At 47.2% G+C, this 26139-nt stretch overlaps 1 long non-coding RNA gene across 1 annotated transcript in view; it reads right to left on the bottom strand.

The window, feature by feature from the left end:
* The window catches only part of LOC119971023, a 65934-nt gene extending 41216 nt beyond the window's left edge, over window positions 1-24718 (bottom strand). The window contains exons 1-2 of the long non-coding RNA XR_005461723.1: window positions 24585-24718; window positions 14986-15161 (exon numbers count right to left, since the gene is read on the bottom strand). This is a non-coding gene — a long non-coding RNA (uncharacterized LOC119971023). The remainder of the gene's footprint in view (window positions 1-14985; window positions 15162-24584) is intronic.
* Between the last annotated feature and the right edge of the window lie 1421 nt (window positions 24719-26139).

The raw sequence follows: 26139 nt of genomic DNA on the forward strand, positions 1-26139 counted from the left end.
TTGAAGAAAAGAACTCACAAGTAATTAATTAGTTACTCAATAAATAATTTGTTATCACTGAAAGACTGCGAGTATTCATCATCAACGTTAAGTTTACCTCAGCACAAACAAATGAGTAACATATATTACTCCCAAGTAATATAACATGCTACCAGGAGTAGTAATATAACATAACATGGTACCAGGCTAAAAACTTTAAGAAAGATTACTTGAAAGGTTAGGCAAGAAAAAAAGAAAGTTCCAGTACCGACTATTTGACTGTGGAAGACTTCGCAGCAAACGGATCCTCAACAACAAATCGATTCGATGGACCATGTTCAAGCTCCACGGTAGCTGAAAACTACCGGTAATTTAAATTTAAACTTGAAACTCTTTAAACAACAGCCGGTTAATTTCCGGGAGGCCGTTACATTCCACTTCAATCTCGCTAATGAGATGCAAATAGGTGCTAATTGGGGTAAATAATATGCCCACCATATTTGGGCAGGATCCAGAACTCCCCATCAGGAGTGGGCCAATTAGATAAATGAGTGGGCTCATTTGAGTCTGGCACGGATCTCAATTTTGGCCTTTCCCGCTATTTAACCGGTGCTGCGTGCAACGCAGTGGTTAAATTGCACCCAGAACTGGAACTTAACCAACCCTCACACATACAAACCCCTTTGTCCAGCATGAATCTAACTATAAGGGCAGCACGGTGGCCTAGTGGTTAGCACAGCTGCCTCACGGCGCTGAGGTCCCAGGTTCGATCCCGGCTCTGGGTCACTGTCCGTGTGGAGTTTGCACATTCTCCCCGTGTCTGCGTGGGTTTCGCCCCCACAACCCAAAAATGTGCAGAATAGGTGGATTGGCCACGCTAAATTACCCCTTAATTGGAAAAAATAATTGGGTAATCTAAATTTTTTTTAAAAATGAATCTAACTATAGGTTTTACCTTTCCTTCCACAGAACTATTAAATTAACCCACTTAAAACTATGCATTATTTTTATTGTTTGCCAATACAAATATAAATCCTTTTGGAGACATACAATCAGAGGTCTCCAGCAGAGAAAAGGCCCTTTGGCCCATCTTGTCTGTGCTAGTCAAAAATAACTACTTAACTATTTTAATCCTATTTTCCAGCACTTCGCCCACAGCCTTGTATACTTTGGCATCGCAACTGCACAGCTAAATACTTCTAGTATTTTCAAATACTTCTTAAATGTTATGAGGGTCTCTGCCTCCACCACTTTTTCAGACAGCGAGTTTCAAACTCGCACCACCTCCTGGGTGAAAAGGGTTTTCCTCACATCCCCTCTCCATATGGAATCCTGTCCCTTACCTTAAATCTATGCCCCTGGCCATTGACCCATCCACCAAGGGGAAAGGTTCCTCTCTACTCTATCTATGCCCCTCATAATTTTATACATATCAATCATGTCCCCCCTCAGCAGCACGGTAGCATAGTGGTTAGCACTGTAGCTTCACAGCACCAGGGCCCCAGGTTCAATTCCCTGCTGGGTGACTGTCTGTGTGCGGTTGGTACGTTCTCCCCGTGTGTGCGTGGGTTTCTTCCGGGTGCTCTGGTTTCCTCCCACAGTCCAAAGATGTGCAGGTTAGGTGGATTGGCCATGATATATTGCCCTTAGTGACCAAAAAGGTTAGGAGGGGTTATTGGGTTATGGTGATAGGGTGGAAGTGAGGGCTTGGGTGGGTCAGTGCAGACTCGATGGGCTGAACGACCTCCTTCTGCACTGTATGTTCTATGTGCTCAGTCTCCGATGCACCAAGGAAAACAACCCCAGTCTATCCAATCTCTCTTCGTAACTGAAACTCTCCAGCCCAAGCAACATCCTGGTCAATCTCCTCTGCACCCTTTCCAATTCTATCAAATTCCTCCTTTTTTTTTACAAACAGTTACACGGAGGCAGAGTGGTTAGCACTGCTGCCTCACAGCTCCAGGGTCCCGAGTTCAATTCTGGCCTCAGGTGACTGTCTGTGTGGAGTTTGCACCTTCTCCCCGTGTCAACGTGGGTGTCCTCCGGGTGCTCCGGTTTCCTCCCACAATCCAAAGATGTGCAGGTTAAGTGGCTTGGCCATGCTAAATTGCCCCTCAGTGTCCGAAACGTGATGTGGGGTTACCGTGTTACGAGGATAGGGTGAAGGTGTGGGCATAAGTAGGGTGCTCTTTCCAAGGGCCGATGCAATGGGTTGAATAGTCTCCTTCAGCACTGTAAATTCTAAGATCTTCATATCTAAATGGTGTTAAATGTTCTGCAACACATATACAGTACTAAAATGTTAAAATAGTGCACAGGTATAATAACTGTGAGGTGGAAAATATCCTGCACCGAAAGCAATCGAATACTGCTGCTTGTCAAGGTGAGAGCCAATGATCGAGACTATCATTTGTAAGGGGAATGGTGAAACCAATTCATTGTTGACTATTAGCCAGTTATTTTGCCGATAAAACACTGGATTCACCGTTAGCTGACCCCGAAATCGGGAAACGCGATTGGGCAGTGAATAGGTTCCTACGGCAAATGGTGGTGGGCACTAATTAGATACCAAATAACAATTTACCGTCACCTTGACAGCGGCGTCAATGCGGTCCGGAACACATGTACGGTAGCACAGTGGTTAGCACTGTTGCTTCACAGCTCCAGGGTCCCAGGTTCGATTCCCGGCTTGGGTCACTGTCTGGGTGGAGTCTGCACGTTCTTCCCCGTGTCTGCGTGGGTTTCCTCCGGCTGCTCCGGTTTCATCCCACAAGCCCCGAAAGACGAGCTGTTCGGTGAATTGGACATTCTGAATTCTCCCTCTGTGTAGCCGAACAGGCGCCGGAGTGTGGCGACTAGGGGCTTTTCACAGCAACTTCATTGCAGTGTTCATGTGAGCCTATTTGTAACAATAAAGATTATTGTTATTATTATTATGTACAGTGAACACTATTTGCGTATCATTAGCGGGCCTGGCCCAGGATTCTCCGCGATTCTCCGCCTCCGATGAGCCGGGTTCCCAATGGTGCGGTTCGCTGGTGCTTTTAAAAATCGTGAAATCGGTGCTGTGGCTGCTGAGGGAGAGAGAGGGGGTACAACATCGCCATAGTTTGCTAACAGTTGTGCTGCTGGCCGGCGTAAGTAGTACGGGGGGAGGCCAGGAGGTGGGCTGTGGGGTGGGGGTGGACGGGCACGGAACACCATTACCACAGCCGCCAAGGCAGCCATACAGCTGCACACGCCGCTAACAGCCCACTGTGAACTTAGAGCCACAGGTCGTTTGGGTGTCCCCCCAGGCCAGTCCCCAGGTGCCCTCTGGCCCCAGTCTACCCATCAGCTGTATGGGCGCACTCCAGCCTCTTGAGTGTCAATCACGGGCCCGGCAAATCCCGCGCCAATTTTCATTGGAATCGATTGTGTTCCACGTGCTAGCCCTTCAATGGTCGCTGAATCGATCCAGGTTTGGCGCCAGTTTTGCTGTCGTGAAAGTCCATGAATCCATCCCCTGCGTCGACTATCAGGAACGGAGATGGAAGTAAGTAACCTTTTAATTTGAACTTTACTGAAAGTAAATCAATGTCCAAATGTTGGTTCAATTCAAATGAAGACTGGAAGTATGGGTTTTGTAATTTGATAGATGTGGAAATACATTTCTAATACACAATATATCCTTGATGTAAAATACACCCGCACATTATTTGACAAAAGGCAAAACTAGGTGGATTCATCCTGCTTCTGATGCAATTTAGTTTGCTTCATATTTCTTCCATTCCAAAACAACGTTGACAGATGAACGCTACCACACTGCATCACACTGTTTCCCTTTGTGACTAATTCTAAAATATCATTGCTGAAAGAGTGTTTGATGAGTTCAGTATATTTTACCTTTTTATCTGTGAGGTATTCGCAGCATCTGGCAGCAGACAGACACGCTTCTTTTCCTGCTGTCAAACCTTTAGTTATTGCTACTCTGGGGCACATTAGGAAGTTACGACCGATTAACTTTGAAAAGTTAAATTTTGCATGCAAATTAATTTTCTTAAGTAATGTTAGCAAGGTCAGTGGAAAGAAATGTCAAGTGGGACGTATAATGGATGGCCAATCGGCAAAGGAGAGTTTACCATCCAGCGGGGAATATTAAAGCCTTTAAATAGAAGGTTCCGGAACGGTTCTCTGATGCGCTCCAGCAGCACTAAACCCTCTCTGTGCTACCTACGTAGGTCGCAGTTTCATGGATGCACCCATGACCCCGGCCATCCCTCAATTTCCAAATCCTGGGGCTCAGGTTTCTGTATTTGACGACACTTCCTGCGCATTTTGACAAAACTTACCTTAGTTTGAGTCGCTGTTCAGGAACTACTGACGCAATTAGATCATAGATCATAGATCATAGAATTTACAGTGCAGAAGGAGGCCATTCAGCCCATCGAGTCCGCACAGACCCTTGGAAAGAGCACCCGACCCAAGGTCCACACCTTCACCCTATCTCTATAACCCCAGTAACCACACCCAACACTAAGGGCAATTTTGGACACTATGGGCAATTTAGCATGGCCAATCCACCTAACCTGCACATCTTTGGACTGTGGGAGGAAACCGGAGCACCCGGAGGAAACCCACGCAGACACGGGGAGAAAGTGCAGACTCCACACAGACAGTGACCCAAGCCGGGAATCGAACCTGGGACGCTGGAGCTGTGAAGCAATTGTGCTATCCACAGTGCTACCGTTCTGCCACAAAGGCTCCAGTACTGCAGGTACGGGGGTAGATCCCTGCCTGCTGGCTCCGCCCAGTAGGCGGAGTATAAATGTGTGTGCTCACCGAGCTGCAGCCATTTCGGCAGCAGCTGTAGGAGGCAACACATCTCTGCTTAATAAAGCCTCGATTACTCTGTACTCTCATCTCATCATGATTGATAGTGCATCAGCCCCCAACATTAAAAGTTTTTGGCAGTAGCCAGCAGGACCAAAATGCCGGAAGGAATTTATGTCATGGCAAGCATACGATGAAGGCAATTATTCTACTGCCAGCTCCGAACAGTTGGAAGAAGCCAGTAAAAATATTTTTTCACTATTTGTTTTCACTTTGGAAGTCTTGTAGCCATTTGCCTTCTGAAATCACTGGCCAGGATTTTACATCCCAGCCATGGTGTGTCTCCCCCCTGGTTGATGCAGCAGGCCATTTCAATCGCCGTTTACATGGTGGAACTGTAATATTCTGCCGGGAGGGAGGTGACGTAAAGATCCTGGCCATGGCTTTTTGGGCGGAACCATAAGACCATAAGACATAGGAGTAGAATTAGGCCACTTGGCCCATCGAGTCTGCTCCGCCATTTGAGCATGGCTGATATTTTCTCATCCCCATTCTCCTGCCTTCTCCCCACAATCCCTGATTCCCTTATTAATCAGGAACCTATCTATCTCTGTCTTAAAGACACTCAGTGAATTGGCCTCCGCAGCCTTCTGCGGCGAAGAATTCCGCAGATTCACCACCCTCTGGCTGAAGAAATTCCTCCTCATCTCTGTTTTAAGGCATCGTCCCATTAGTCTGAGATAGTGTCCTCTGGTTCTAGTTTTTCCTACAAGTGGAAACATCGTCTCCACATGCCCTCTATCCAGGCCTGGCAGTATCCTGTAGGTTTCAAAGGAACTTCGAGCTAAGCCAGGAAAAGTCAGAAAGATCAAGCGTGCCATCATTGCAGTAAAGCTGTAACCTATGACTAGATACAGCAGTGACCACTAAAGGTACTGCAACTCAGAGCCAAACTAACTCGAAAAGAGCTCAAAGAAACTTTCATAGCTGTCAAAAGTTCCAGATATTGGGGGGTATTTTCCGCCTCCGTTATTGGTGGGTGGGAAGGCCAGAGAGGGCGGAGAATTCTGCGGGAATCCCCAAACGTATTTTTTGTTTATTCATTTATGGGATGTGGGGATCGCTGGCTAGGCCAGCATTTGTTGCCCATTCCCAATTGTCCTTGAGAAGGTGGTGGTGAGTGACCATCTTGAACCCCTTGTGGTGTAGGTACAGCCACAGTGCTGTTGGGGAGGGAGTTCCAGGGAACGTCCAGGTGCTGATGTTCCCCACCTTCTGCCGATCTCATCCTTCTGGTAGTGGCCGTGGGTTTGGAAGGTGCTGCCTCAGGAGCCATGGTGAGTTAGAAATACATTACCACGACCAACTGCATTAATGCAAGTACGGTAATCTGTACATAGTCACTGATAGTTTGGAAAAGAATGAGCCAAATTTCCTGCAACACATGACAGTCATCCTCATTGTAGGGATGTCATTGGGGAGTACTTCTAAAGGCTGCTGTACCAAAGAACAAAGAACAGGCCCTTTGGCCCTCCAGGTACCTGCCTAAACTAAAACCGTCTGCACTTACGGAGTCCGTACCTTCCATACCCACCCTATTCATATGTTTGTCTGGATGCCCCTGCTCCCACCACCAGGGGCTGGTTTAGCTCACTAGGGGCTGGTTTAGCTCACTCGGCTAAATCGCTGGCTTTTAAAGCAGACCAAGCAGGCCAGCAGCACGGTTCGATTCCCGTACCAGCCTCCCCGGACAGGCGCCGGAATGTGGCGACTAGGGGCTTTTCACAGTAACTTCATTGAAGCCTACTCGTGACAATAAGCGATTTTCATTTCATTCATTTCCAGGCAACAGGTTACATATACTTACCACCCTCTGTGTAAAAAACTTGCCCCGCACATCTGTTCTAAACTTTTCCCCACACACTTTAAACCTATGTCCCCTAGTACTTGACTCTCCTACCCTAGGAAAAAGCATCTGACTATCCACTCTGTCAATGCCATTCATAATCTTGCAGACTTCTATCAGGTCGCCTCTCAACCTCCGTCATTCCAGTGAGAACAGACCGAGTTTGTCTAACCTCTTGACAAAGCAAATGTCCTCCATACCAGGCAACTTACTAGTAAACTGCCTCTGCACCCTCTCCAAAGCATCCACATCTGGCAGTGTGGCGAACAGAATTGTACACAATATTCCAAATGAGGCCTAACTAAGGTCCTGTACAGATGCAACATGACTTGCAAATTTTTATATTCAGTGCCCCGACCGATGAAGGCCAGCATGCTGTATGCCTTCTTGACCACCTTATCCACATGCGTTGCCACTTTCAGAGATTGGTAGACATGCACACCCCGATCTCTCTGCCTGTCAGTACTCACAAGAGTTCTACCATTTATTGTGTAATTCCCACATGCATTGGACCTTTCAAAGTGCATTACCTCACACTTGTCCAAATTAAACTCCATCTGCCATTTCTCCGCCCAAGACTCCAACAATCCTCTTCATTATCCGCAACTCCACCAATTTTTGTGTCGTCTGCGAATTTACTAATCACACCAGCTACATTTTCTTCCAAATCATTTATATACACTGTGAACAACAAAGGTCCCAGAACTGATCCCTGTGGAATGCTGCTAGTCACAGCCTTCCATTCAGAAAAGCACCCTTCTACTGCTACCCTCTGTCTTCTGTGCCCAAGCCAGTTCTGTACCAGTGTTAACACGGGAGGCAGGCACTGTTATTAGGCCCTGCTGCACAGATGGTTCCTCAACCAAGGAAGCTGATAATAATGATGGTGCCCTATGAGTGGTGGCACCCCTTAACTTCTTGGTCACTGCCTCAGGCCTTGGCTTCCACTGGATGGTGGGAGAGGGGCACCATCTTCGGTGCAACATGATCAACATTCCTCCGAACATCCTGATGCCATTAGTGTCACTGACGGCTCCATGCTTAATGGTGTGGAATGCATCTTGTGTATGTCCTGCAAGTCTTGCTGCATATGGTTGGCATGGCAGCACAGTGGTTAGCACTGTTGCTTCACAGCGCCAGGGTTCCAAGTTCGATTCCCGTCTTGGGTCACTGTCTGTGCGGAGTCTGCACGTTCTCCCCGTGCCTGCGTGGATTTCCTCCGGGTGCTCCGGTTTCCTCCCACAAGTCCCGAAAGACGTGCTTGTTAGGTGAATTGGACATTCTGAATTCTCCCTCCGTGCACCCGAATAGGCGCCGGAGTGTGGCGACTAGGGGATTTTTGCAGTAACTTCATTGCAGTGTTAATGTAAGCCTACTTGTGACAATAATAAAGATTGATATTATTACATGGTTCTCCGTGCGGTTGGCCACTCTCTCATAGAACATAGAACATACAGTGCAGAAGGAGACCATTTGGCCCATCAAGTCTGTACAGACCCACTTAAGCCCTCACTTCCACCCTATCCCCGTAACCTAATAACCCCTCCTTTTTGGTCACTAAGGGCAATTTATCATGGCCAATCCACTTAACCTGCACGTCTTTGGACTGTGGGAGGAAACCGGAGCCCCGGAGGACCTCCACGCAGACATGGGGAGAACGTGCAGACTCCGCACAGACAGCGACCCAGCGGGGAATCGAACCTGGGACCCTGGCGCTGTGAAGCCACAGTGCTAGCCACTGTGCTACCGTGCTGTCCTCTCAGTGGAGGAGCTCACTTGTACAAAGCCCCAAGCCCTGATGGTGCCCACAGGTTGGATGGGTTCCTCTGCTCTCTTGGTTCTGACTCGGCACTCTCTCAGTGAACTCTAACATGTGGGAACACATCTGCTGCTGTTGGACTCGGTACAACCTCCTTTCCAGTAACTCCTGAGGCCCTGTATCTGTGCCCAGCTGAGCAGGATTATGTCTGTCCTCCTTTCTCCAAATGGGGGATTGCCCATAACTGCTTCTCTGATTTGTCGATCACCAAATGCCCACCCAGTCTACCTGTGTGCAGGGATCCAGCAAGGTGACTGTTTATCAGCTCTGTGTGTTTGTGTGATAGAGGCTTGGTCTGATGTGCCAGCTGGCATCACTTGCCTCGGAACCTGCAGCAGAGACAAGAGAGATCGTGAGGCCTGACCTTGGGAAGTGGGAGGCTCTGTAGTGTGGACATTTCTCAATGGCCATGTTGTCAGGTGAGGTGGAATGCATTGCATCCTCTTCATCTACATGTTGCAGTTTCAATTCCAAAAGGGATGCCAACCTCACTGTCGTTGATTTCCTTCCTGTCAAGAAACGTTGCTCCCTCCTCAATGGTGTTCGCAATGTGTAAGTTGGAACACCCCCTCCAGTCTGTGCCATTTGACGGGCATTATGAGCTATTGTCGTCTGCAAGGGTCAAAGCGAGATGGATAAGATGCAGCTGTCCCTTATGGCCAATGGCAATGGCTCAATGAGATGAGCACATCTCAGTGCTGGTAGGTCCTCAAGATCCAACAAAAGCACTTCTGGGTTATGGCTCTAAACCTCAGTCAGTAATCAGTAAGTCCCCTGGACAAACATTCCTCCCATGTTTGAGAAGCACTATGCACCCTCTGACGTCTCGACTGTTGTGATTGTTGGAGGTTACATACCTGGATACCTGGCAGCAGGAACTAACATTGCCCTCACCTTGCCAGAGCAAAGAGGTTCATTGAGCCTTTTCTGGCACGAGGTTTATTTCCTGAGGAACCGGTTTTGTCTGCTCACCGTTATCCAGGTCTATTTGGTTTGGGATGACAACCTTTGCCTCCCACCCTCCATATGGAAGACCTCCCTCTGCTCCTTCACTGTCCAAAGGAGCCCCTGCAAGTCTGCATTAGTGAAATGAGGGGAGCCTTGCCCCAGGGCCCAGCCCTCTGCCTTTCCTACACCATAATTGCTACAACATTTGAGTCGGTAAGATGGCAGCCACAGCTGTAACGGTCAGTTACAATCTGGTCTGTACTGTTGCAATTTCTCCTTCAAACCTATCTCCGTGGCTGCTAAATGTCAACCACAGCTACCCTCCAACCAATTCCCAGGCTGTCCCCATGAAATTCGGAGCCTGTGAACTCTTCCCTCTGGGATGCGGGAGTAGTCATCCCAACATTCCTTTCCTGGTCCAGGAAGTCCTTGTGTCTTTATCAACTCAAGGCTTGAGTTTCTGAACTCAGTTCTTGCTGGCTTCCATGCCCCTCCCATCCTGAATGCTAAAGCTGACATCCTCTGATGTATTCCCATCATTCGGTCCTTGCCAATTTCCACTGGCTTCCTCTAGCTAAATAGATTCATTGTAAAATCCTCATCCGCTTAAGAAAATCCATGGCTTGGCTTCTTCCTATCTTTGGAATGCCCTCCAGCTCTGTGTCTCTGAATACACTTCCCATTTCTCTGCTATTGACTTGTTCCTTCTTCTCTGCTCTTTCTGGTTCATTGCTGTTGGCCTTCTCATCCGCCACCCTTTGGCCCTGCATGCTCTATGAAGAGGGATGTGCCCCCAGTGCGAGACTTGCAGATATAAAAATAAAAACACAAGTCTGTTTAATAACTACAACTTGGATATATGTGGCATATTTAATAAAGTTATAAAGCCAGAGGACGCGATTTAACCAAAATAAAAGAGTCATTTTGGGTGAGTTTGATGGGGTGTTTCCAGCTGGCTTATTGGACGAGACCCATGCCGGAATTTACCCACACTTACTCATTTTTTTGGGCCTTGAGGAGTTTTTCCTGGTCTAGCTCACACTTAGAAATGTTTTCAACACTGATGAGACTGGCTCCTCCAGATTGGGCCGCTATTTTGAAAATGCGCTCCAATCTCTAATGGCCCCACAACCACAGGAAATGTCACCCTACACCCACGTGGGCATTACCCACCCCCCGGCCCCCAGTGAGGATACCCCATTACAGAGCACCCCTCCTCACCGCTTTTCAGGCCTACCCCCTCCCCCTTTCGGCTCCCCCTTTCAGGACTCCCACCCTTCAGCCCCCCAACCTTTATAAGGCCATTCATACCTGTCCTTCACCACCCCGGACTTTCATAAACCTCCCACTTTCATGGGCATGGCCCCATCACAGGCCCATACCCTTGGCAGCGCCACATTGGCACCTGGGCATTGTACACAGGCACCCTGGCAGTGCCCCTGCCAGCCTGGCTGGGCTACCTGGACATATTGGTAGAGCCAGGTTGGCAGTGTCAAGGTGCCAGCCTGGCACTGCCAAGGTGCCTGGATGCCAGAGGGGGGGGGGGTCAGGGTGCTACCCTTCCTTGTCCCCGTCCACCCAGCGGTCTCCAATGGCCTGATGCCATCATGCCTGGTTCACATTTGTGTGGACCAGTGTAAATGGAGATCTCCCAGGTGCGCCGACATATCTGGATCTCGCTCAGCGAGGGCCATGTTCAGATTATACGCCTCATGAGATCTCGCGAGATGTTCTGACCATCGCAAATCTCGCGAGACATAGAGTCACAGGGCGCGATCAAACAACCTCGTTGTGCCCAACTCAGTGGCGTGGTGAGGCGGTTAAACCTCGTGAGAAGTTTTTTGCGCCATTGGTAATACCCAGAATGCCTCGCGAGATCTAATTCTGATCTGGATCCTTCCCTCACTGGCGATATCCAAAATTCTGTATTTAAGTGAACAGTTAGGCACCCGATGCTCCCGAGCCCTAGAACTAACGCCCGTGCCTGACGCAGTTTAGCACTGGTACCCTGCTGCCACCTGGGCCCCTTGGCACTACACAAGGCATTGGTGAGACCACACCTGGAGTATTGTGCACAGATTTAGTCCCCTTATATAAGGAAAGATGTAGTGTCATTGGAGGCAGTTCAAAGGAGGTTCACTAGATTCATTTCAGAGGTGAGAGGTCATATGAAGAAAGATTGAACAGTTTAGGCCTATGCTCTCTATAGTTCAAAAGAATGAGGGGAGATCTAATTGAAGTATACAAGATGATAAAAGATATGGATAAAGTAGAAGTGGAGTGGATGCTTCCTCTTGTGGGGCATTCTAGACCGTGGTGTCATAGTCTTAGCATAAGAGGTAGCAAATTGAAAACAGATTTGAGGAAAAACTACTTCTCCCAAAGGGTTGTGAATCTGTGGAATTCGCTACCCCAGAGTGTGGTGGATGCTGGGACAGTGAGTAAACTTAAGGAGGAGTTAGACAGATTTTCAATTGGTAATGGGTTGAAGGGTTATGGAGAACAGGCAGGACGGTGGAGTTAAGGCCAGGATGTGATCAGCCATGATTGAATGGCGGAGCAGACTCGATGGACCAAATGGTCTCATTCAATCTTATGAACTTATCAAACCTATTGACATGGAGGAAGGGGGGGGGGGGCATAAAATCCCAGCCAATGGCTTTGTCCTTCCCAATATTTCATTGGAGGAATCTTCTCCTTATCCAGTACTACAAGTTGGACAAGCAGTTTGATCATTTGGAGACTGTCCGTTGGTCGAGAGTGGTGGCGGCGGTGAGGTTGAGCTGGGTGTTATCAATGTGAACGTTTTCAAATGGTGTGGTGGTATGAATGTGAGCACTGCCATTGGTGCAGAGCATTGGTTTCCCATTGGCTCTGGCTGGTCATGTGCCTCTCGTCCGATTGGCTGGGACTAGTCATGTGACTGCTCACCAATTGGTCGAGAGGCAAGTAGACCTCGCCTCCGAGGCGGGGTATAAGTACCCAGAGTTCCCGGCGGTCGGCCTTTCTCTGTAGTCGACCACCGGGCTAACAACTAGCTGATTAAAGCCACAGTTTGGATCTTCACCGTGTCTCGAGTCCAACTGATGGTACATCAGATGGTGTTGCCATGGAGTGCATGTATATGGGAAAAAGGAGGGGCCAAGGATAGCACCTTGGAGGGGGTGGGGGTCAATGGCGTGACAGCGACAAGAGAAGCCATTTCAATTGACCCTCTGCCTATGATAGATTGATGAGAATGGAAGTCGGTTACTGCAGTCACATCCAGCAGTGGGCTGGTGTTGGATGAGGGCAGTGCGGTCAACTAATATCAGAAGAACAAAAAAAGGAAGAAAAAAAAACAGTTGGTCAACTGTGATGGAACGACAGCAATCTTTAAAACCTTGTTGCTCGAACGTAGGTGAACTCTACAGTTCAAATCCATTTTACTGCTAAACTAATTTGGCAGTTGTAAGTGCCAGTTTGTAGTTTACTACATTTGGTTACCATGGTTTCAGAGTTGCACGGACAATTAAATGGTGATTAAGAGAAAGAACAATTATCGCAATAATGCAGGGAGAAAAAAAACCTTCACGTCTCCAGGGCATAAACCTGCCCAGCAATGTAAACTATACACTGGATTTTATGGTAACTTCAATGTTTACACTAGTGTTTTCTGAATCACTGGCACAATAGTTCTTCGAATTAAATTGTAACCTTCAGAGTGCGATGAGAAATTTATGATGAATCCTCTATCGTTTTGCTTGGTTGAACATGTAACACGTAATCTGTAAAACTCTATTGCTCGCACAAAACTATCCCTGTGATGTGCTACAGACGTGCCCGGAGTATGTTGTTTTTGTATTGTGTTGAATCACCCGGTTGAAGTCGCTGACAGGTTATTGTGGTGAACCCATTGAGTGGAGTACAGATTCTGGCACAACTTACCGGCAAAAAACCCACTTACGTGTAACATAGATTCATAACCAGGTATTGATACATGGGGGTAGATGACGGCCTAATGTTTATGTCACCCAGCTAGCAATCCAGAAGGACCAGGTTAATAGCCTGGGGATACGGGTTCGAATCCCACTACCGCAATCGGGAGAATTTAAATTCAATTGATGAGTCCGGAATTTACATACATGGAACTTACAGTGCACAATGAGGCCATTCGGCCCATCGAATCTGCATCGACCCTTGGAAAGAGCACCCTACCCAAGTCCACACCTCCACCTTATCCCCGTAACTCACCTAACCTTTTGGACACTAAGGGGCAATTTAGCGTGGCCAATCCACTTAACCTGCACATCTTTGGAGTGTGGGAGGAAACCGGAGCACCCGGAGGAAACCCACACAGACACAGGGAGAAAGTGCAAACTCCACACAGTCACCCGAGGCTGGGATTGAACCCGGGTCCCTGGAGCTGTGAGGTAGCAGTGCTAACCACTGTACCACTGTGCCGCCCATATGAAGCTAATCTCAGTGATGGTGACCATGATAGCTATCATCAATCAATCTGGCTCACTAATGCCCTTTAGGGAAGGAAATCCGCGTACCCTTTCCTGGTCTGATCTACATCTAACTCTAGACCCAAGGCAATATGGTTGACTCGTAACTGTGCTTTGTAATGGTCGGGCAAGCCACTCAAATAAAAGGTAAGTATCTGAGCGAAAAATAAAGGATCACATTTCTACCAACAGAAAAGGCAGCCATGTCCGTAATTAAATCACCATTAAGGAAGACGCCAAGTCAGTTATGTATAAATCCAGTGCAAGACCGACTAAAACAAGTCACTGGGAGTAAAAGGTCTTTTCATTTCCTATTTTTAATCCAGGTTGGCTTCCCATTGAAAAAATGAAGATGTAATTTTGCACTTCAAATCAAAAGGCTGAAGTAAAACTCTTGACTCGCCCGTTCCAACAGGAGGCTATTTGTTCGATCTTGATTGTCCATTAGGTGGAGCACTCTGTGCACGAGTGCAACCTGTCTCAGAGCAACTAAATTGTCAGAACCAATCATATGCAGTGGTCGATAGATTAATAACGAAGCAACGTTATCATTGCTACGGAGAGGCTTGTAGTTTGCACCATCTCAATCTCCTTGTTGGCAAAAGAGATGTGGTGGTCGAGGAAGGAATTGTAGCGTGAAATATCAGATTTCAACTTTGCATTCTTTCTCGGCCTATCTTCCTGAATTATGTGGTGTTTCTATTTGAAGGGGAAGAGTGTGGCAGACTTGTACAGATGGAATCACAGCCAAACTCTAGGGATTCCTTTTGGAGGAAAGCCATTGCTGGAACTACCCCCACATGACCATGCACAGCTTCAGAGGGAGTTTGCTTTGACTGACATCTTCAGGAAATCGGAGTGGAGGCCCCAGATGTTGTATATACAACACTTGAAGTAGACCGCTGTGCATTTTCTAAACTGAAATAGGCACCTTTAATCAGTCACAGCGAATTGCAGAGGCCTATCCGCTGAGACCCCATGCAAACCCTGGAATGCACATTTTCTGGAGATTTTCCCAAGTTTCATTTTACCTGTGGCTATTTTTAGCCCGTCCGCCCAGGCAGCTGAAGTTTTCTTTTCTGTCCCAAGTATGCCGAGCTTAAACGTGCTTTTGAAGTTCCCCAGAGCAAATGAAAGTCACACGGTGCTGCCCAAAGTAATACCGCTCTCAGTGATGGACAAGTGAGCTGAGGTATTCCAATAATAGCTGTTGGGAAGAACGAGCAAATTATAAACCAAACTGACCCAAGGAAAACAAAGTATAATTGCATTTCTTCTCATACCCATACTGGATGTGTGTACGACATGAGGGGTAAATTCATAACATGCAACATGCAGTTTCATATCCTGGAACGGTCAAAGGTCGAAAGCCAAACTACTTTGTAGCGCTCAGTTAGCTAGGGCTGGGGGTCAGAGCCTGCTGCAATGTCAACAAGGCCGAGTGAGAGAATGTAAGACAAATAGAGAGACCAAAGGAGGGAGTACCAGAGATTAGAGTCTGGCAGTTGTACTGAAATAGGCAGAGAGAGAGAGAGAAAGTTAGAGAAAAGGAATACTGAAAACACCACAGACTCAAAATTAATGGTGCATAAACTGAATGGATGGGGGGGGGGGGGGGGGGGGGGGGGGGGAGCGGTTTGAGGCAAGTGGTGACCTCGGCAATGGAAGGGGCTTGGGCAAACGTAACGCCTGACCATTGTCTGCCTGACCCCGATCGGTTGCCCTGCGTGAAACTATTAGAAGTGGCAGCTTTGTGAGGTAAAGCTCCAGGGCAACGGAGGAAGGGCAAGGGAATGGGAGCAGATGGTCTGGCAACGAGAGGCTGCTGGCAAGGCCTCAAAGAATAATCCTCTGTACATCACATGGGAGAGAGTTTCCGTGGGGCCTCACAATCAGGGCGAGGGCAACCCGGGGGCTGAGAAGGCCTGAAGTTTCCTTTTGAAGCCTGGAGGAGCATTCCTGCTCCAGCTACGCACACAAGCCAAGTTTTCAACAAACAAACAGAAGAAAAAAAATGTTTATTAATTGGCCTGTTTGGGCCTCATCTGGTACCAAACTCTTTTTTTCCACGATGTTCAATTGGCTGAAAAACCAGAGCCATCTTCCCCATTCAGACTGCTGGTTAAGGTAGCAGATACGGGGCTGGATTCTCCGATATCCCAGCCGCCTGTTTCCCAGCGGTGCGCCATTCGCTGACGGCGGGATTCTATATTCCGCCAGTTGTCAGTGGGATTTTCCATCGAAGCCACCCTATGTCGCCGGGAAACCCGTGGGCGGGGGGGGGGGGGGGGGGGGGAGTGCACTGCCGATGGGAATAGAGAACCCCAACAGAAGGAGAATTCCATCCGTGTGCCGCTGATACCAGATGATTTTGATGAAAGATGTTTTTTTTTGTGGGTGTCCTACCTGCTCAGGGGAGCTCGCTAAAATGAAAGACTGCGAAATAAACGTTCATTACCACTACATTTGGAAATATTTGTTTTTAAATAAATTTCCAACACCCAATTAGTTTTCCAATTAAGGGGCAATTTAGCATGGCCGATCCACCTAATCCGCACATCTTTGGGTTGTGGGGATGCAACCCATGCAGACAGGGGAGATAATGTGCAAACTCCACATGACAGTGATCCAGGGCCGGGATCAAACCCGGATGCTCAGCGGCGTGAGGCAACAGTGCCCACACTAAATTTGGAGATATTGATAAGGGGCTCAATATGTAATGGGATCAATTCCATGTTGTACATTTGCAATTGTAGACATCAATTTGACCTGAGCTCCATTCTGCCTTGTGTCCTGCAAGGGTTAATCACATTGAATTGGAAATTACATCTCCATTGCCCATTGACAACAGATGGTTCGATTTCAACGACAGCATAGTTTGGGTGGATGGAGACTCATCCAAAAAAACAAAAATACTGCAGATGCTGGAAATCTGAAATAAATGTGGACGCAAATCATTTAATTCTGCTTCTCTCTCCACAGATACTGCCAGACACGCTGAGGTTTTTCCCAGCATTTTCTATTTCTGTTATTGTCATGAAGATTTATTTTCTGTCAAGTAATGATTTTTAATCCTCCAACTGGAAACATGAATTTAATTTTTAAAGACAGACTTTTCAAAAACACAGACCAAAGTGAGTTGAAATCAGTCCAAGGTGGCTAACCCCAATCTGCATTACTATACACTTCACATTCTAACTCATTGGAGTGGAGTCAGTTTGTCTGCAAAACCCATCAGAGGCAATGACTTCAGGACAGTCACATCTGCTGCCTCATTAGCAAGTCATCTATGGCGATCATTTGAGGTATTCAACTGTTGGACGTGGGCCATTAAGACTAATCCATTGGATGGTTGGGCCATGGCCGATGTGGCTTCCAGACATGAGCTAATGAAGTCACTTTTGGGACACATGAACAATGTCTTATTTTGCATCCCCTGACAACTGGAGAAGGAAAGTCACTTGACAAGCCAATCGGTTGTCTGTTTTAAGCACACTTTCTCAAGAGAACTGAGGGCAAGCAGGGAAAAGACCGAGTGGACCGAATGAACCTAGTGGAGTGGTGCAATGACAACAATCTCTCCCTCAATGCCAGCAAAACTAAAGAGCCGGTCATTGACTTCAGGAAGCAAAGTACTGTACACACCCCTGTCAGCATCAACGGGGCTGAGGTGGAGATGGTCAGCAGCTTCAAATTCTGAGGGGTGCACATCACCAAAAATCTGTCCTGGTCCACCCACATCGACGCTACCACCAAGAAAGCACAACAGCGCCTATACTTCCTCAGGAATCTAAGGAAATTTGGCATGTCAACACTGACTCTGACCAACTTTAACAGATGTACCATAGAAAGCATCTTATCGGGCTGCATCACAGCCTGGTATGGCAACTGCTCGGCCCAACACGCAAGAAACTTCAGAGAGTTGTGAACACAGCCCAGTCCATCACAGGAACCTGCCTCCCATTCATTGACTCTATCTACATCTCCCCTGCCTGGGGAAAGCGGGCAGCATAATCAAAGATCCCCTCCCACCCAGCTTACTCACTCTTCCAACTTCTTCCATCGGGCGGGAGATACAAAAGTCTGAGAACACGCACAAACAGATTCAAAAACAGCTTCTGCCCCACTGTCACCAGACTCCTAAACGACCCTCTTATGGACTGATTAATGCAACACTCATAGAAATACATAGAACATACCGTGCAGAAGGAGGCCATTCAGCCCCTTGACTCTGCACCGACCCACCTAAACCCTCACTTCCACCCTAGCCCCGTAACCCAATAACCTCTCCTAACGTTTTTGGTCACTAAGGGCAATTTATCATGGCCAATCGACCCAACCTGCACATCTTTCGACTGTGGGAGGAAACCGGAGCACCCGGAGGAAACCCCTGCAGACACGGGGAGAACGTGCAGACTCTGCACAGACATTGACCCAGCGGGGAATCGAACCTGGGACCCTGGCGCTGTGAAGCCACAGTGCTATCCACTTGTGTTGCCCTATATGCATACTCCTGTACGCTTCACCCAACGCTGGTGTCTAAGTACTTACATTGTGGGCCTTGTGTTGCCCTTTTATGTATTTTCTTTTCTTTTCATGTACTAAATGATCTGTTTGAGCTGCTCGCAGAAAAATACTTTTCACTGTACCTCTTTTCACTGTAACTTCATTGCAGTGTTAATATAAGCCCACTTGTGGCAATAAAGATTGTTATTATCACTGTAATAAACAGATACAAATACAAAATACCTAAGTGGGGTCCCTCTCGCCTCCTTTCTTCTCCAATCCACCTGGTAATCTTTGAGCCCCAATTACTGATCATCCAGGGAAACCCTGCTGAATCCACCGCAGCACTACCATCTCCTGAAGAACAACCAACTCAGTTATCTACCTCTTTAAATCGGAAGTAGCAAGACCATTGAATTCAGCCTGAAGCCAGCCATATCACCAGACTACAGACTGTATATGCTTTTAGTTTTCCTTGTATGTGTGAGTGGTATGTATGTGTGCGTATGAGTGTGGGCTGAATGGCCTCCTTCTGCACGGTAGGGATTCCATGATTCTAGATCAACGTGGCGAAGGACTTTCCGAATTTGCTTCAGCCATTTTATTTAGAAATCCTCGACTTCTTTCTGACTATAACCAGCAACCTATCAAAGAGCATTCTCTGCCCCCATCAGTAACAGAATAATCCCAGAGCTGAAGGGGTTGGATTACGAGGAGAGGTTGAGTAGACTGGCACTGTGCACATTGGAATTTAGAAGGATGCGGGGGAGGGGGTTCTTATATAAACATATAAAATTATGAAGGGAATAGATAGGATAGATGTGGGCAGGTTGTTTCCACTGGCGGGTGAAAGCAGAACTAGGGGGCATAGCCTCAAAATAAGGGGAAGTAGATTTAGGACTGAGTTTAGGAGGAACTTCTTCACCCAAAGGGTTGTGAGTCTATGGAATTCCCTGCCCAGTGAAGTAGTTGAGGCTCCTTCATTAAATGTTTTCAAGATAAAGATGGATAGTTTTTTGAAGAATAAAGGGTTATGGTGTTCGGGCGGGAAAATGGAGCTGAGTCCACAGCCATGATCTCATTGAATGGCGGAGCAGGCTCGAAGGGCCAGATGGCCTACCCCTGCTCCTCGTTCCAATATTCTTATGTTCTTAATACACAACCCTCTGTACATGATGGCACCACAACTCGATCAGGTAACTTGTCAACTGTTCTTTTGAATAGAATATGTATTCTAATTAATTAAACAGTGTAAGTGTGCGATGACTTATGATTTAACTGAACTCAACAAGAATTGCCGATTTAAACATTTAAATAAACTTTGTTACATTTCAATTTGTATTGTTTTAATAAATGCTGGAAAGAGAATTCAACTGATCATTAAATTTTGGTTGTTGTGAAACCGAATCTCAAATTGCTGTCAGTTGTGAGCCTAGGAAACCTGTACTGACCCCAGTCTGGCTAACAGCAGTTTTAATTCAGCTGTAGCCAGGATGGCACGATGCATTTCCATACAGACCAACTGCAAACTCGCCACACGCAACGCTGGGTCCTGCAAGGTTCCCTTCTGGGCGGAATTCAGGCACCCCGCGATCAAATCTCTGAAAACGGAGAGGTTTGTGATTTTTATTCCCCTGTGTTCTACGTTCTATTATTTTTTACTCCTTTATTCACACCTTAACCCCCTCATCTGCTGAAGACGCTCGATGCAAGTTGAGGTGTAACTAACTGCTGGTTGCGACTTGGGCGGCACGGCAGCACAGTGGTTAGCACTGTTGCTTCACAGCGCCAGGGTCCCAGGTTCGATTCCCGGCTTAGGTCTCTGTCTGTGCGGAGTCTGCACGTTCTCCCCGTGTCTGCGTGGGTTTCCTCCGGCTGCTCCGGTTTCCTCCCACAAGTCCCGAAAGACGTGCTTGTTAGGTGAATTGGACATTCTGAATTCTCCCTCTGTGTACCCGAACAGGCGCCGGAATATGGCGACTAGGGGCTTTTCACAGTAACTTCATTGCAGTGTTAATGTAAGCCTACTTGTGACACTAATAAAGATTATTATTATTGTCAGTGTCTCATTCCAGCGACCACTGTGCATGTATGAACTTGGGCAGTAAGTGTTGGCAAACTGATCATACCTTGCCATCAGCTCGCAGCCACGTAGCTGCTTCACCCAGAGTGATTGCTAAACAGTGACCTGGAATGAGAACCATGGCTGAATTTTATTTTTACTTTAATCCTGCCCCTGCCCTCCCCATCCCCCTCCACAACAGCCCCTCCTCCATTTAAAAACTATATAATTTATTCCCAACAGTCAACAAATCACACAATCGAAAGATTCAACCAAATTACAAACAGTTTGTCATTTTCCCCCTTTTCTCTGCATAACTGACACAGCATCCCCCCCACCTCCCCCCCCCCCCCCCGCAACAACCCCCACCCCATCCATCCGCTGGCGACAAGCAAATCCTTGAATTGAGACAAAAACAGCTTGCATCTGACATAAAATCTTTCATCTGACACTCTGTGGCGCTAACAATTGCACACAAAGACTCGAATCGGTACAAGAGAGGCTTTATTACAGTGAGATGCTATTCCTTCAGCTGCAGCTGTAGAATGGCATGTCAGGGAAACTTATGAATATTTATACTGCTTCCTGTGGGCGGAGCCGGCAGGGGCTTACCGGAATACCTGTAATACAGGTACTGTCGTACATCCCCTAATGCAAGCATACACATATATACAGTGGTAGATCACCACACACTAAGAGTGAACTTAATCTCCAATTGTAAGAACTCCGCCATATCCCCCAACCACGCTGACACCCTTGCCGATGCCGCTGACCTCCATCCAAGTAGGATTCACCACCGGGCAATCAGAATGGTGAAGGCCACGACATCGGCTCCCCTCTCCTCTGGGCCTCCACAACTCAGATCGGTAACAATGGACATCTTCACCCCCACAATCACCGGCAGTATCTCGAAAATCAATGTCCAGAATCCCCCTGACTTTGGGTAAGACCCGAACATATGGATGTGATTCCCAGGCCCCCTTGCGCACCTCTCACATTTGTCCTCAACTTCAGTGGAGAACCCACATGTGAGCCCGAGTCATGTGGGCACTGAGCGCCACCTTAAACTAGATCAGGCTCACCCTGGCACAGGATGATGTTGAATTTACCCGGTGCATAATGTCACTCCAGACCTCCCCCCACCAAGCTCTATTCCCAGCTCCTCCTCCCATTTCCGTCTTATCTCCTTCTCTGGCGCCTTTCCCCTTTCCAACAATCACCCATAAATATCCGCAATCTTCCCTTCCGTCAGCTCATCTTGGGTTAACAGTCTATCCAGTGGAGTATACTTTGACCTCTGAGGGAACAAAGGGAGCTCCTTAAGCACAAGGTCCCGACCTGTATGTGCCTAAACACTCCCCCCATACCAGCTGAAACTTCTCCTGCAACTCTTCCAGCCTCGCGAACCTCCCTTCTACGAACAGATCCCTTACCCGCTCTACCCCTTCCCTATGCCAACTCCTGTACATCGTGTCTAACCTTGCTGGAATGAACCTATGATTCCTGCATATTGGGTCCAATGCCGTCAGACCCCACTCCAAAGTGCCACCTCAGCTGGTTCCATACCTGCAGGGACGACACCACGACGGGACTGTTGCTATGCCAACCCGGGGAGAACAGGAGGGGGGCCGTCGCCACGGCCCTTAAGCACCCCCCCACAAAGGAGGCCTCTTCCACCATTACCCATTCCAACCCCCTCTCCCCCCACCACCCTCGCACCTATTCCACATTTGCCGCCCAATAATAATGTAGCAGGTTTGGGAGCACCGGCCCCCCACCCCCCATCCTCTCTGAAAAAAAATCCTTTGAATCCTGGGCGTCTTGCCTGCCCACACAAATTCCGAGATTAGTTTATCCACCCTCCTAAAGAACACCTTTGGAAGGAATGTCGGAAGGGACCGGAAAAAAAATAAAAATCTCGGGAGAATGTTCATCTTTATGGGCTGCATCCTCCCTGTTTGCAAAGGATGGGTCCCAGTGTATGAATGTACGCTGCTTCTGGCAAGCATAAATGAGCCATATTATGAGCTTGATTTAAATTGGTTGTAGCTATTGGCTGTAACTATTAGAGCTCTCAGGCTTGTTTAGCCAGTGCTCCCCAATCGTAGAGTTACATCTAAAAGCAACCGTTTTGTTTTGGACTTTTGCAAGTTTGGGCAGCAGTTGAGTGGGGTCTGTATTATGTCAACTACAAACTTCCTCAATTGTGTGATAGGCAGAACATCTTTGGTTTGTACTGACGGCAGCATCGTATTAGTGGGAAAGGAGTCTACCTATATTCGAAACATGTTTAACAGTACTCAAAATTCCATGATGTGGAGATGCCGGCGTTGGACTGGGGTGAGCACAGTAAGAAGTCTCACAACACCAGGTTAAAGTCCAACAGGTTTGTTTCAAACACTAGCTTTCGGAGCACTGCTCCTTCCTCAGGTGAATGAAGAGGTATGTTCCAGAAACATTTATATAGACAAATTCAAAGATGCCAGACGATGCTTAGAATGCGAGCCTTTGCAGGTAATTGAATCTTTACAGATCCAGAGATAGGGGGTAACCCCAGGTTAAAGAGGTGTGAATTGTCTCAAGCCAGGACAGTTGGTAGGATTTCGCAAGCCCAAGCTAGATGGTGGGGGATGAATGTAATGTGACATGAATCCCAGGTCCCGGTTGAGGCCGTACTCATGTGTGCGGAACTTGGCTATAAGTTTCTGCTCGGCGATTCTGCGTTATCGCGCGTCCTGAAGGCCGTCTTGGAGAACACTTCCAGTCGGGGAACTGGGTATTCAGTCAACTGCATTCAAGGGCATTCAGCCTCTGATCTCCCGGTAAGCATTCTCTAAGGCGGCCGTCAGGACGCACGACAACACAGAATCGCCGAGCAGAAACTTATAGCCAAGTTCCGCACACATGAGTGCGGCCTCAACCGGGACCTGGGATTCATGTTGCATTACATTCATGCGAAATCCTACCAACTGTCCTGGCTTGAGACAATTCACACCTCTTTAACCTGGGGTTACCCCTATCTCTGGATCTGTAAAGACTCAATTACCTGCAAATGCTCGCAGTCTAAACATTGTCTTGCATTTTTGAATTTGTCTATATCAGGGGTGGGCAAACTACGGCCCGCGGGCCACATACGGCCCGCCAAAGGTATTTCTGCGGCCCACCAAGTCATTAAAAAAAAATTTAAAAAAAAAAAAAAAAATTTTTTTTAAGGTTAATGGGGGGGGGGGGGGGGGGGGGCTGTTGGGTTACTTACTGGTATAGGGTGGATACGTTGACTTGAGTAGGGTGATCATTGCACGGCACAACGTCGAGGGCCGAAGGGCCTGTTCTGTGCTGTACTGTTCTATGAGGCGCCCAGAATCATAACCGGGTGAAGTAATTATTTTACTTAATATACTATGCGGCCCTTTGTGAATTGTGAATTTCTGAATGTAGCCCTTGCACGGAAAAGTTTGCCCACCCCTGGTCTATATCGATGTTTCTGGAACATACCTCTTCATTCTCCTGAGGAAGGAGCAGTGCTCCGAAAGCTAGTGATTTGAAACAAACCTGTTGGACTTTAACCTGGTGTTGTAAGACTTCTTACTGTGCTCAAAATTCCAGTCCATGTAAATGCTACTCCCACCCATGAGACAGCAAGTTGCAACTCATTCTGTCTGTATAATACTTAAATGGGAATTAATCCATTTATTTATAACAGATTTTTACAGAGACAAACTCTACTCAGTTTCAAGCTAATTTCTAAAAGGGCACTGTCACAGTTCAAATCAGGACATGTGAAACCAAAACTCAGTCCACTCAATTCAGTATCTAGCTGTAGTGAGTGTGGTGCCCTGTGGGGAACATTTTCTATAGTATCCAATTTCTATAATAGAAGGAATTGAAACTGGGTAATGCATATCTGTTTTAGGATATTAGAACTATACATATGTTACTTTGACCTTATTGGGTTAAAACACAGTACATTCCAAAAGTATGGTATTTCAAGCTGATCTTAAGTGAGGCTCTTTTGAAGCTGGAAAATAATAAATAAACATTTGAGATGTCCATAATATTTACCTGTCTCAGTTTCAGTATTCACATTTTTCTGCCTCACACACTCAAGTGGGATTACATCAGTAATGTTGTAACTTTAACATTTTTGTTGGATAATCTGGTTAAAGTTTCATCAGTAATTCTTCAGATCTTTTAAGAATAAACCTACGTTACTTGGGGAGGAAACAAATTCACAATTACTGTTTGCTGCACTCACTTATTATGGTGGTAACATCGTACCTTCCAAGACCTCGATGTGTATATATATCCAAGGGCAGAATGGCAAACTTGTTTTGTGGGCACAAATGCCCTTTCCAAGGTTATTCGGCTTCTTAAAAAATTTGTTCTTGGGATGTGGGCGTCGCTGGGCTGGGCCAGCATTTGTTGCCCATCCCTAATTGCCCTTGAACTGAGTGACTTGCTGGGCTATTTCAGTGGGGGACAGTTAAGAGTCAACCACATCGCTGTGTGGGCTGGAGTCACATGTAGGCCAGACCAGGTAAGGACAGCAGATTTCCTTCCCTAAAGGACATTAGTTGACCAGATGGGTTTTTACGACAATCGGCAATGGTTTCATGGTCATTGTTTGACTTTTAGTTCTAGATTTTGATTGAATTCAAATTTCGCCATCTGCCATGGTGGGACTCGAACCTGGGACTCCAGAACATGACCCTGGGTCACTGGATTACTGTTTAGTGATAATACCACTATGCCGCCGCCTCCCCTTGCAAAATATATTAACAGCCTTGTGGCTAGCACTGTGGCTTCACAGCACCAGGGTCCCAGGTTCGATTCCTGGCTTGGGTCACTGTCTGTGCGGAGTCTGCACATTCTCCCAGTGTCTGTGTGGGTTTCCTCCGGGTGCTCCGGTTTCCTCCCACAAGTCTTGAAAGACGTGCTGTTAGGTAATTTGGACATTCTGAATTCTCCCTCAGTGTACCTGAACAGCCAGAGTAATAAAACATAGAACATACAGAGCAGAAGTAGGCCATTCGGCCCATCGAGTCTGCACCGACCCAATTAAGCCCTTCCTTCCACCCGATCCCCATAACCCAATAATCCCTCCTAACTTTTTTTGGACACCAAGGGCAATTTAGCATGGCCAATCCACCTAACCTGCACGTCTTTGGACTGTGGGAGGAAACCGGAGCACCCAGAGGAAACTCACGCAGACACGGGGAGAACGTGCAGACTCAGCACAGGCAGTGACCCAGCAGGGAATCGAACCTGGGATGCTGGTGCTGTGAAGCCACAAAGGTAATCGTTGAAGCAAAACTTCCAACCTCTCTCTACCTTTAGCCTTCCAGGTAAGTGGGACTTGGAGTATGTTAAAAGTTCTTAACAACAAAGACGCATCCTGTTTTGAGGTATGATTTAGCACTGACAAATGCCATATCATTGCGCTTGACTAGTGTGGTGCATGTATCATTCATTTATGTGTTTCCTTTGAACTATAATTGAATGTGTACAACGCACAATGTGCACCCATGAAAAATAACGTCATATTGAATATCATACCAACATTTTTGATATGTACTATTTTAGGCGCCACATTTGAATTATCTACCACATTATTACC

Source organism: Scyliorhinus canicula, chromosome 9, assembly GCF_902713615.1.
Source record: "Scyliorhinus canicula chromosome 9, sScyCan1.1, whole genome shotgun sequence".
NCBI classification, from domain to species: Eukaryota; Metazoa; Chordata; class Chondrichthyes; order Carcharhiniformes; family Scyliorhinidae; genus Scyliorhinus; species Scyliorhinus canicula.